Here is an 11,465-nt window from a genome sequence, read left to right as displayed (position 1 = left end):
TTGCTACTAATGCAATGCTGTGTGTTCTGATAAGTCAGTTGGACCATATAACATTAGATTGAAATCCTTCTCCAGCTGAATGGACACGACTTAACGCTATGAGATCACTGGACAGACTGGAGTTGGCCTAGTGACTGACCATGTACATCCCCTTGAAAACAAATGAAACAATATTGTGTTGTCTCTTGGTGGCTGGCTCCAAAGGATTTGTTTCTGTGAGGCCTGAAGGAGGAAGGAACCTTTATGCCAAAGGTCCCTAACACTGACAGCACCCACCAGACTCAAAAGAGCTTATCTGCAGAGACAAGCAGACTGAAGACCAAAAGAGCTGACACAGTAAGGACCATCCTGGTAACTGTTTGTTGGGCACTTGACAGTGACATTTGAGTCCTATCTTTGTCACACTACTGTGTCCTTTCAGTAAGAGCACAACTTAATTGGATATAGGTTGCTTAGTTCATGGTTTTGGTTTTAGGTATTTAGTTGAGATTAACAAATGAGGCCCCTCGTAATGACAGTCCAACATGTAATGGATTGCTTTACAAGTAACAAGTGGTCAATTGTCTTCCATCTTCACTAAGGGCAGGTTGAGAGCCTGAATTACAGCCTGAGAAAGTTCAATTGCCATTTCAGAGAGCCAGTCACTTAGGTATTGATTACCTGTGTTTCTCCTCAGTGTTAAAATCTAGTCTTTATTAAGCACTTACAATGCATTAGCTTCTGTGCTAAACAGTTCACATGCTTTGTTTCTCCACTAAATTTGTACGACTCCATATGGTAGGTATTACATCCCCCAAAATACAGGTTGAAAGAATTGATGGTTAAAGATTTTAATTCGTTTTCATGCTTACATAGAACAAGTTAAATGATAGATCCAGGTTTGGCTGATGTCAGAACTTTAATCTTAACTGCTGCTTTTAAACCATTTAGGATGCTTTTGGCTGTAAGAAACAGAAAAACCAACTCAAGTTGCCTTAAATAATAACCAAAAAATACCATAGCCAGAGGTCAGAGGGAACGTAACTCCCCTCGACTCTGCCCACCCCCACCTCCTTATGTCTTGGCTTCATTCTCAGGCTGATCCCCAGATGGCCCATCAGGCCAGGCATCATATCCAGACACAACGACATCCAGAGAACGACATCCATTCTTTTAAGAATAAGAATGAGGAAACCTTTCCTGGAAAGCTCCTCCTTCCCTGGAAGAATTTCTCTCATGTCTATTTTACCAAAAATAGGTCACATACAGAGTCTTAAACCACTTCCCAAGAAGAAGAATAGGATGACTATGATCGGCTTAGATTCATCATCCGGGGTGAAACAGATTCTGATGACTTGGGAACTTGGACCAGTCTACTGCAACTGTTAGTAATTAATTGGAATGCTCACAGCCAAATTTTAGGCCTACCACTAGCAAGTCATGAACTCTGAATATTAGCGTTACCCCAAGCTTTATCTTATTTTCTACCTCAGTTTTCTCACTTTCTTAGTTTTTTTTAATATATTGAAATATGTGTTTTACTGTAAATGACACAAATCATTTTTAGAATGAGGTAAAATAAAACCAGTAATAATTAGCTATTTAAACATTTAAATTTAAGGGGCGCTGGGTGGCGCAGTTGTTAAGCCTCTGCCTTCGGCTCAGGGCATGATCCCAGAGTTCTAGGATCGAGCCCCGCATCAGGCTCCTCTGCTGGGAGCCTGCTTCTTTCTCTCCCACTCCCCCTGCCTGTGTTCCCTCTCTCGCTGGCTGCCTCTCTCTCTGTCAAATAAATAAATAAAATCTTTAAAAAAAAATTTAAATTTAAAAATAGTGCTATTTATTTCTAACCTGTTTCATTATCTGTATTTTTGATGGAACAGGGTTAGTACAAATTATATGTGTATATATGACATTTCTGGGCTATTCTGCAAGGCTGGGTTATGTTTTTAGGAGAAATTCCCTGATAGTGATCATTGCCAAGCCTCTGATCTGAGTGAGAAGGGAGGTTATTGGATTTTCTCTAGTAGTCTCTGCATATACATAAGATTAAAATTCTACCCATTTGATTGAAATAGTTTTGCTGGATGAAGAGGGCTCAATCAGTCAATTATTTATTCAAAACCCACCTCTTATTTTTTTAGACACTGAGCAGGGTGGGAAAGTATGAGGTTCAGATTCTATCCAAAAGAACTTTACAAACTGGATGGGGAGACAATGATCCCTACATGAAACAATCAAAGTCACATATACTACATGATTCAGGCAACTGTGTCATGAGCCCTCACTTTTCCCATCGGCAGTGAAAGGGGGTTGGGCAGCATATAATTTTTTGATTCTGATAGTGCGCTAACATTCTGTAATCCTGTGATGCTTCTAACACTGTGAATCTGTCATTATTTCCTCTTTCCATGTCTCTATACTGAGATTCAAAAAGGTTAAGAGACAGACCTAAAACAGTATGGAAAGTTTAGAATCAACACAGACTCTGCTAAATCAGGACATTCAATTGATGGATTTTTTGGGTGCTTTTGTTAGGGGAAAACTGGAAATCACAGCAAAAGAAGCTTATGTCAGGTTGGAAATTATTCAAAACAGAAGAGACCTTCCAGGTCAAATTGTGAGGTCTTCTCCTAAGCCCTTAGTATCTGCAACTAACAAATGAGGCCCCAGGATGGTCAGCTTTAGGCACCTAGAGATCCTGATATACCAAAGAAAGATTCAAATATGTTCACTGTAGCATACTTATGAAAGAAAGCACCAGGCACACAGTAGGTGATCAATAAGTATTTGTTGATGTAATTAAATAAATTGAGGTAGTGAATCAATAAATGAGTGGATAAATGAATGAATGATTTTCATCAAAGTGTTTCAGGCTGGGCTCCCTGTTAAGCAGACTCAGGAGAAAGAGAGCAGTAGGAGGGGGAAGGGGATGTGGGAAGAGGTGGAAGCAGAGAAGAAGGTAGAAGAGAAGGAGGAGGAAGAAGATGAGAAAGAGGAGGATGATCAGGCAGAGAAGTTGAGCTCTGGTGCAGTCTGAAATGAAGACCTCACCTCACCAGAGTGGGGCTCTAGAACTGGAGTGTTTTTACAGTGTTCTTCCAAGTTGGGCCAAGGAGGCCTGTCCTCTACATCCCCTTTGATCACTTTGATCTACTTTATATCCACTTTCCTATGGGCTGTCCATAGAAGGAAGCCTTAGACAAAGCAGTTCCCCAAAGAGGCAATCCCCAAAGAAGGCTGACAGGAGAGACTGCCTTCTGGTAGCCCCACCAGTAGTTGGAGAAATAAGCCTGCAGCAGATTGAATAGGGATCACCAGAAAGATATGTCCACATCCTAACTCCCAGAACCTGTGAATGTGACCTCATTTGAAAAAAGAGCCTTTGGGGGCGCCTGGGTGGCACAGCGGTTAAGCGTCTGCCTTCGGCTCAGGGTGTGATCCCGGCGTTATGGGATCGAGCCCCACATCAGGCTCCTCCGCTATGAGCCTGCTTCTTCCTCTCCCACTCCCCCTGCTTGTGTTCCCTCTCTCACTGGCTGTCTCTATCTCTGCCAAATAAATAAATAAAATCTTTAAGAAAAAAAAAAAGAGCCTTTGGAGATGTAATTAAGTTGAAGACCTCAAGATGAGATCATCCTGGACTACCCAAATAGGCCCCTAAATCCATGACAAATATCTTTATAAGAGACAGAAGAGAAGACACAGAAACACAGGAAAGAAGGCCAGGTGAAGACAGAGGCAGAGACTGGAGTTCTGCAACCAAAAGCCAAGGGACACTTGGAGCCACAAGACGTTAGAAGAAATAAGGATTTTATCGTTGAGTCTTTGGAAGGAGTGAGGTTCTGCCTCACTTGGATTTCAGACTTCTGGTCCCCAGAACTGGAAGAAAATAAGTTTCTGTTGTTTTAAGCTACCCAGCCTATGGCTTTTTCTCCCATTATTCCTAGAAAACTAACTCTGAAGTCCTTCTCCCTGAGTGGGTATGTGGGTAACTCATCACAGTGTCCACCAACACTAGCATTGAGAAAAGTGGGGTTTCTGGTTAAAATCTATGAAAACTCAGAAATCCACTTTGGAGTATTCCAATTCAGTTAAGGTTTTTTGGGGAGGGACTGCTCACAAGAAGTGATACAAAATAGACACTGACAATCTTAACAATTGTTATATGTGACCATAGAATTATGTTCACATAGATTCTGAGGTTGGTGTCTGTTCTCAGCATAAAATGACCTAACTAACTGGCAGGACCCCTCTAGAGTTCCTAAAAAGGGAGCCTTAATTGGTATTCTTTCAGAGAGACCTACTTTACATTCATTCTTACCTAGAAATGGTATTTTTGCTATAGCATATCTTATTTCCAGAAAGGAATATTTCTTGTTCTAATGTGGTACCTGTGCATTTATAGCCTTTTTAACAAAAAATCCAAATTATACACATTATGTAACTATAATTGCTTGTAAACTGTGTATGTTATAATTTAATTATATTTTGAATAAGAGATCTGCATTTTTGTAGGAACATTTGGTATTTAGCCATGAAGTTACTAAAAAAAAAAAAAAGAAAGAAAGAAAAGAGAAAAAGAAAAAGAAATCAAATTGACATGGAGGGTTTTAAAATATTTACATTTCAACTAAAATAAAGGAAAAAAAGGTCCCAGAGTTTTCTTACAGAGAATTAAAGTAATCATTACCATTCAGAAATAATGATCCATCAAGAAAATTGTATTTGTGCTATCTAAAAGAAGAAGAGAGGATATATGTCTATGAAATATAAAGCATAGAACTAAAGGTTCATAGAAAAACCTGGAAAATCATCATAGCTTATTTGTGAAAAGGCTCTTGCCCTCATGAAATTTTGATGTGTTCTTTACATAACCGAATTGTTTCCCTTCATTGTTGAGTGTCAGAAGGCAGAGAGGTCTAGAATTACTGTGTTATGAATGTGACTGAATTGGTTTCAAAAATATTTCAAAATAAGTAGTTATGAATAGAGGACTGAAATTCTCATTTAACAATCAGTATTATTTTAAATGACTACAAGATTTTTTTTTCACATCTAGGCAGTACTAATTGGTCACACTGAACACAAAGAAATGTTATGTTTGGAAATGTTAAAAACATCAGTTGAAATATTTTGATACTTGGGCTTCAGTACAATTTCCTTGATGCTTTTAAGTCCAAGAAGCTCTTTAAGGAAAAAAAAGTGAATATAGCAGGAGGGAACAAATAGAGAGGAGGAAGAGGTGTGGGAAAGGAAGACTGGGGGGGGGGGGATGAAAGAAATCAAATTAAAAAGCACAGAAACAAATGGGACAAGCATTCAAAGAAGAGATTTCCAGTCTTAAACAAACTGTTTAAGAGAATGGAAACCCCAAGAACACCTAACTCATTTTGCAAAGCAAGTATTGCCTAATACCAAAGGGCAGACATGGGCACTCTAAGGATAAACGTTTACAGGGGAATTTTTCTCATGAACATGGATGTACAAATTGCAGATAAAATATTGGTAGCCTGAATTCATCAGTGTATAAAAAAGATAATAAACCATGATGAGATTAGGTTTATTTCAGGAAAGCAGAATTAGTTTAACATTAGAAAATCTTTTTATCATTGCCATATTAACAAAATGAAGGAGAAAGAGCACAAGAATGTTTTGATCAATGTAGAAAAAATATCTGACATACAGCAAGAAGAATTCATGATTTTAAGCAATGCTTAGCAAACCAGGAATGGGAAGGAACTTTCATTCTGATAAAAGGCAGCTACCAATGACATAGAGTAAACCAATGACATAGAGTAAACATAGTGAAATGTTTCCTCTCCTCTCTAAAGTCCCTCTCTTTAAAGTCACGAATAAGACAGGGATGCCCACTGTTATTACTACTTCCAGTTCAATATTGTGTTGGAGGTATAATGGGAGAAGGAAAGGAGAATAAGAACTAAAATTGCCAATATTTTCAGGGGATAGGCTTGTCTACATAGAAAACCTAAAAGAACACACAAATTATTACAAATCCAGACTTCCCCAGTCAACACATGCCTAGAATCCACAAACAGAAAATGTAATTATAAAAATATTCATCATCTAAATACTATATTAAAAGTACCTATGAATACATAGTAAAGGAAGATATTAAATGGAAATATTAAATGAGACAAGTAAAAAGAAGAAAAATATGATAATCATAGGAAGAGAGAATCAGTATCATAATGGTATAAATTTTCTCCAAATTGATCTAAAAATCAATGTAATTCCAATTAAAATCCCACCAGAGCTTGTCACTAGAACTTGGCAAGCTGATTCTAAAATCAGGAATGGAACAGCAAAGATCGAGAAATACCATGACACTCTTGAAGGATAACAAAATGAGGATACCTGCTCTACCCAGATACTAAACCTTAAAATCAATCTATAGTAATTAAGCCACTATGGTACTGGTGTAGGGGTAAATAAAATGTAGAGTCCAGAAGCTGACCCACACATATGTGGAAACTTGTTCTAGCACAGAACTGGTATTACAGACCACCCAAAAAAGGAGAGTTAGTCAATTAGTGGGACTGGAGAATTGGATGCCCAAATGGGGAAAAAAAAAATTGGACTCCATACCCTCCACCATACCCCAAATTTCAATTTCAGTTTGCATTGAAGATTCAAATGCAAAAAGTAAAATTTTTAAAATTTTAGAAAAAATTATGGAAGAACTATTTTATGACCTCAGTTTTTTAAGCAAGATACACAAAATTCTAACAGAGGAAGTTTGATGAATTTTATTATATTAAAATTAAGAACTCTTAATTATCAAAAGGCCACCCTTAAGAAAATAAGCCAATAGGGGCGCCTGGGTGGCACAGCGGTTGAACGTCTGCCTTCGGCTCAGGGCGTGATCACAGTGTTATGGGATCGAGCCCCACATCAGGCTCCTCCGATATGAGCCTGATTCTTCCTCTCCCACTCCCCCTGCTTGTGTTCCCTCTCTCGCTGGCTGTCTCTATCTCTGTCAGATAACTAAATAAAATCTTAAAAAAAAGAAAAAAACTTAAAAAAAAAAAAGAAAAGAAAAGAAGCCAATAGGCACATGAAAAGATGCTCAGTATCACTAATCATCAGGGAAATGCAAATCAAAATCACAATGAGATATCACCTTATACCTGTCAGAATGGCTAAAATAAATAACACAAGAAATAACAAATGTTGGTGAGGATGTAGAAAAAGGGGAACCCTCTTACACTGTTGGTGGGAATGTAAATTGGTGCAGCCATTATGGAAAAGAGTATGGAGGTTCCTCAAAAAATTAAAAATAGAGCTACCACATGACCTGGCAATTCCTCCAGTGAGTATTTATCTGAAGAAAAGGGAAACACTAATTCCAAAAGATATAGGCATCCCTATGTTTGTTGCAACATTATTTACAACAGCTAAGATATGGAAACAACCCAAGTGTCCATGGATGGATGAGTGGATAAATAAGACAGATAGATTGATCGATTGATCAATCGATCGATAGAAGATAGACAGATAGATAGAGCACAGAACTGGTATTACAGACCACTCAAAAAAGGAGAATTAGTCAATTAATGGTACTGGAGATCTGGATGCCCATATGGAAAAAAAAATTACATATATGTCAGACAAAGACAAATACATATATACATATATACATACATATGTGTGTGTGTGTCAGACAAAGACAAATACTGCATGATTTCATTTATACATGAAATCTAAAAAACAAAACAAACAAAACAAAACTCAGACTCATAGATACAGAGAACAGACTGGTGGTTGCCGGGTGGGGGGTTGTGGGGGGTGAAAAGGATTATTAAGTACAAATTTCCAGTTATAAAATAACCAAGCCCTGGGTGTTATATGCAACTGATAAATTATTGAACACTACATCTGAAACTAAGTATGTACTATGTGGGCTAATTGAATTTAAATTAAAAAAAAAAAACAAGGCCCCAGTAACTTGCAAAAAAAATAACTAAGTTGTGGGTATTTAATGTACAGAATGGGGAATACAGTCAATAATGTATTAATTTACAGATTGTAACTATACTCATTGTGGTGACCACTTTTCAATGTATACAAATGTCAAATCACTATATTGTACTCCTGAAACTAATATGACATTGAATGTCAAGCATACCTCAATAAAAAAAAAATGAAAAGACAAGCCATAATCTGGAAGAAGATATTTGTAACACACATAATGAACAAATTATTGGCATCCAGAACATATAAAAAATGTTAAGAAATCGATATAAAAAGATAAGAACAATCTAATAGAAAAATGAGCAGAAAGCATGAACAGTCATTTCACAGACAGGAAATATGAATGCCCAATAAATGTATGAAAAACATGCTTAACCTTATTAGTAATCAGGGAAACACAAATTAAGATCATAAGAAGATATCAGTTTTCATCCACTATATTGGCAAACATTTAAAAGCTGGAAAATATCAAATGCTGGTAAGGATATGATGCAACAAGAACTCTCATATACTATTGGTAGGACTATAAATTGATATAGCTATTTTGGAAAACAGTTTGTCATTATCTGATAAAGATGGGCATACTCTCTGATTCCATTCCCTGTATGTATACCCAACAGAAATATATTCATATGTTCATCAAAAACATTGATATTCATATTATCTAAGAATTGGAAACAACGCAAATGTCCTTCAACAAAAAGATGGATACAAAATGGTAGTATGTTCAACAACGTAAATGAACAATGACTGCTCAGATCAAGAGCAGAGTCTTACAAACATGATATTGAGAGGAAGAGCACGTTGCAGAAATAAAAAGTATATTATATGAAGCCCAAAACAAGCACAACTAAACCACATACCTTTCAGCACTGCAACTCTATGTGGTGAAGCAATAAAGTTAAAACAAGAGAATCATAAGCACAATTTCAGGATAATGATTATCTTTGAGTGGAGGGTAGGACTAGGGAGAGGCAAATAATGGGCAAATGTGGGTACATGGGAGTGTTTTTTTTTTAGATAAAATATACATATATTTTTAGTTTATGAAACATTTCAAAGACAGGAAACCAACACCACCTCAGCTAGACTCCTAGAACTAAAATAAGTCTGATTTTACAAATGTGTCACGTGAGGCCCTTACTTGTGCTTATCAGATTAATCTGTTTGTGATCTGCTGATTTTAATAACCTGAGGAAAAAGGAACCAAAAACTGCAAAAAAGAGGAAGTTAGAATGTAGAATGATGGGAAGAAACAGGAGAGGAAAGGAGAAATTTCCATGTAGGACAAGTTTAGAAATACGTTTTGGTGTTTTAAAAATCTGGTCACCACCTCTTTAACTAATCTGCTAAAAAATAATGTACCTTGAGATAGCACCAAACCACATTCTGTAATTCAGAGAGTAAACACCTGCCTGGTGTCTTGTCTCCGGAAATCTCCGGAGACAAAACACTGACTACCTGGGAGAGCCCATAATATTCTTCCATTGGCACATTTCTGTTTTTATTGAGATAATATTTTTTAGAGCAGTTGTAGGTTTATTTATCTATTTACCTACTGAAAAATGTCTTGGTTGCTTCTGACTTTTGGCCCTTATGAATAAAGCTGCTATAAACGTCCACATGCAGGTTTCTGTGTGGGTATAAGTTTTCAACTTCTTTGGGTAAATGCCGAGGAGCTCACTTGCTGGATCATAGAGTAAGAGTGTGTTTTGTTTTGTAAGAAACCACCAAACTGTCTTCCACGGGGTCTGTACCATTTTGCATTCTCACTAGCAGTGAAGGAGAGCTCTTGTTGCTTCACATGCTTGTCAGCATTTGGTGTTGTCAGTGTTCCAGGTTTTGGCCATTCTAATAGGGGCATAGCGGTATCTCATTGTTGTTTTAATCTGCATTTCCCTGATGACATATGATGTGGGGCATCTGCTTATTTATCATCCATACATCTTTTTCGGTGAAAGCTCTATTAGGGTCTTTGACCCACTTTTTAATCAGACTGTTTTCTTGTTGAGTTTTAAGAGTTATTTGTATATTTTGGATAACAGTCCTTGTCAGATGTGGCTTTTGTAAATATTTGTGGTTTTCTCATTTTCTTGATACTGTCTTTCAAATAGCAGAAATTTTTTATTTGAATGAGATCTAGTTTATCAATTATTTGTTTCTTTCATGAATTGTGCCTTTGGTGTTGTATCCAAAAAGTCATTGCCAAGCTTTTGAATTGGTGAGCACATGGAGATCCTGGGTGGTGGTGCAACTGGACAGGGCATGGAAGCTTCTCCCCACTTTCCACACAGCTTACCCTATGCATCTCTTCCATCTGGCCATTCCTGAGTTATATCCTTTCATGATAAACCAGTAATCTAGAGGTCCCAGGGAATGGTGGAAAGATATGGGCTCTGAGACCAGTCTTAGGCTTTGATCCTGTTTCTATCTCTTCACAGCCCTGAGGCCTTGGGCAGTTCACTAACTCTAAGTCTCGCTTTTCTATATTGTAGGATTCTAGGATAATCTGTCTGGCATATAGAAATAATCAGTAAATGATAGACACTCTAAACTGGCTAACCCAACCGCAAAAAAAAAAAAAAAGTCATTGCCATACCCAAGGTTATCTAGGTATTCTCCTATGTTATCTTCTAGCAGTTTCATAGTTTTGCATTTTACATTTAAGTCTCTGATTAATTTTGAGTTAATTTTTGTGAAGGGTATGAGGTCTGTGTCCAGATTTCTTTTTCCATGTGGATGTCCACTTGTCCGAGCAAAATTGTTGAAAAGATTATCTTTGCTCCATTGTATTGTCTCTGCTTCTTCGTCAAAGATCAGTTGACTATACTTATGTGGGTCTATTTCTGGGCTCTCTATTCTAATCCATGGATCTATTCGTGTATTCTTTCACCAATACAAACTGTCTTGATTACTGTAGCTTTGTAGTAAGTCTAGAAGCTGTGTAGTGTCAGTCCTCCAATTTTGCTCCTCTCCTTCAATATTGTGTTGGTTATTCTGGGCCTTTTGTCTTGCCACATAAACTTTACAATCAATTTGTTGATATCTATAAGATAACTTTCTGGGATTTTCATTGGAATTGCATTAAATCTACAGATCAAGTTGGGAAGAATTGGCAGCTTGACAATATTAGGTCTTCTTTTATTTTTTTTTAAAGATTTTATTTATTTATTTGACAGAGATAGAGACAGCCAGCGAGAGAGGGAACACAAGCAGGGGGAGTGGGAGAGGAAGAGGCAGGCTCATAGCGGAGGAGCCTGATGTGGGGCTCGATCCCAAAACGCCGGGACCACACCCTGAGCCGAAGGCAACCGCTTAACCGCTGTGCCACCCAGGCGCCCCAACAATATTAGGTCTTCTTACCCATGAACATGGAATATCTCTCCATGTATTTAGTTCTTTGATTTTACTCATCAGAGTTTTGTAATTTCCCTCATATAGAACTTGTACATATTTTGTTAGATTTATATCTAAATATTTCAATTTTGGGG

The sequence above is a fragment of the Ailuropoda melanoleuca genome, chromosome 2 (assembly GCF_002007445.2).
Source record: "Ailuropoda melanoleuca isolate Jingjing chromosome 2, ASM200744v2, whole genome shotgun sequence".
NCBI classification, from domain to species: domain Eukaryota; kingdom Metazoa; phylum Chordata; class Mammalia; order Carnivora; family Ursidae; genus Ailuropoda; species Ailuropoda melanoleuca.
Note: the sequence above shows the minus strand (reverse complement) of the source record.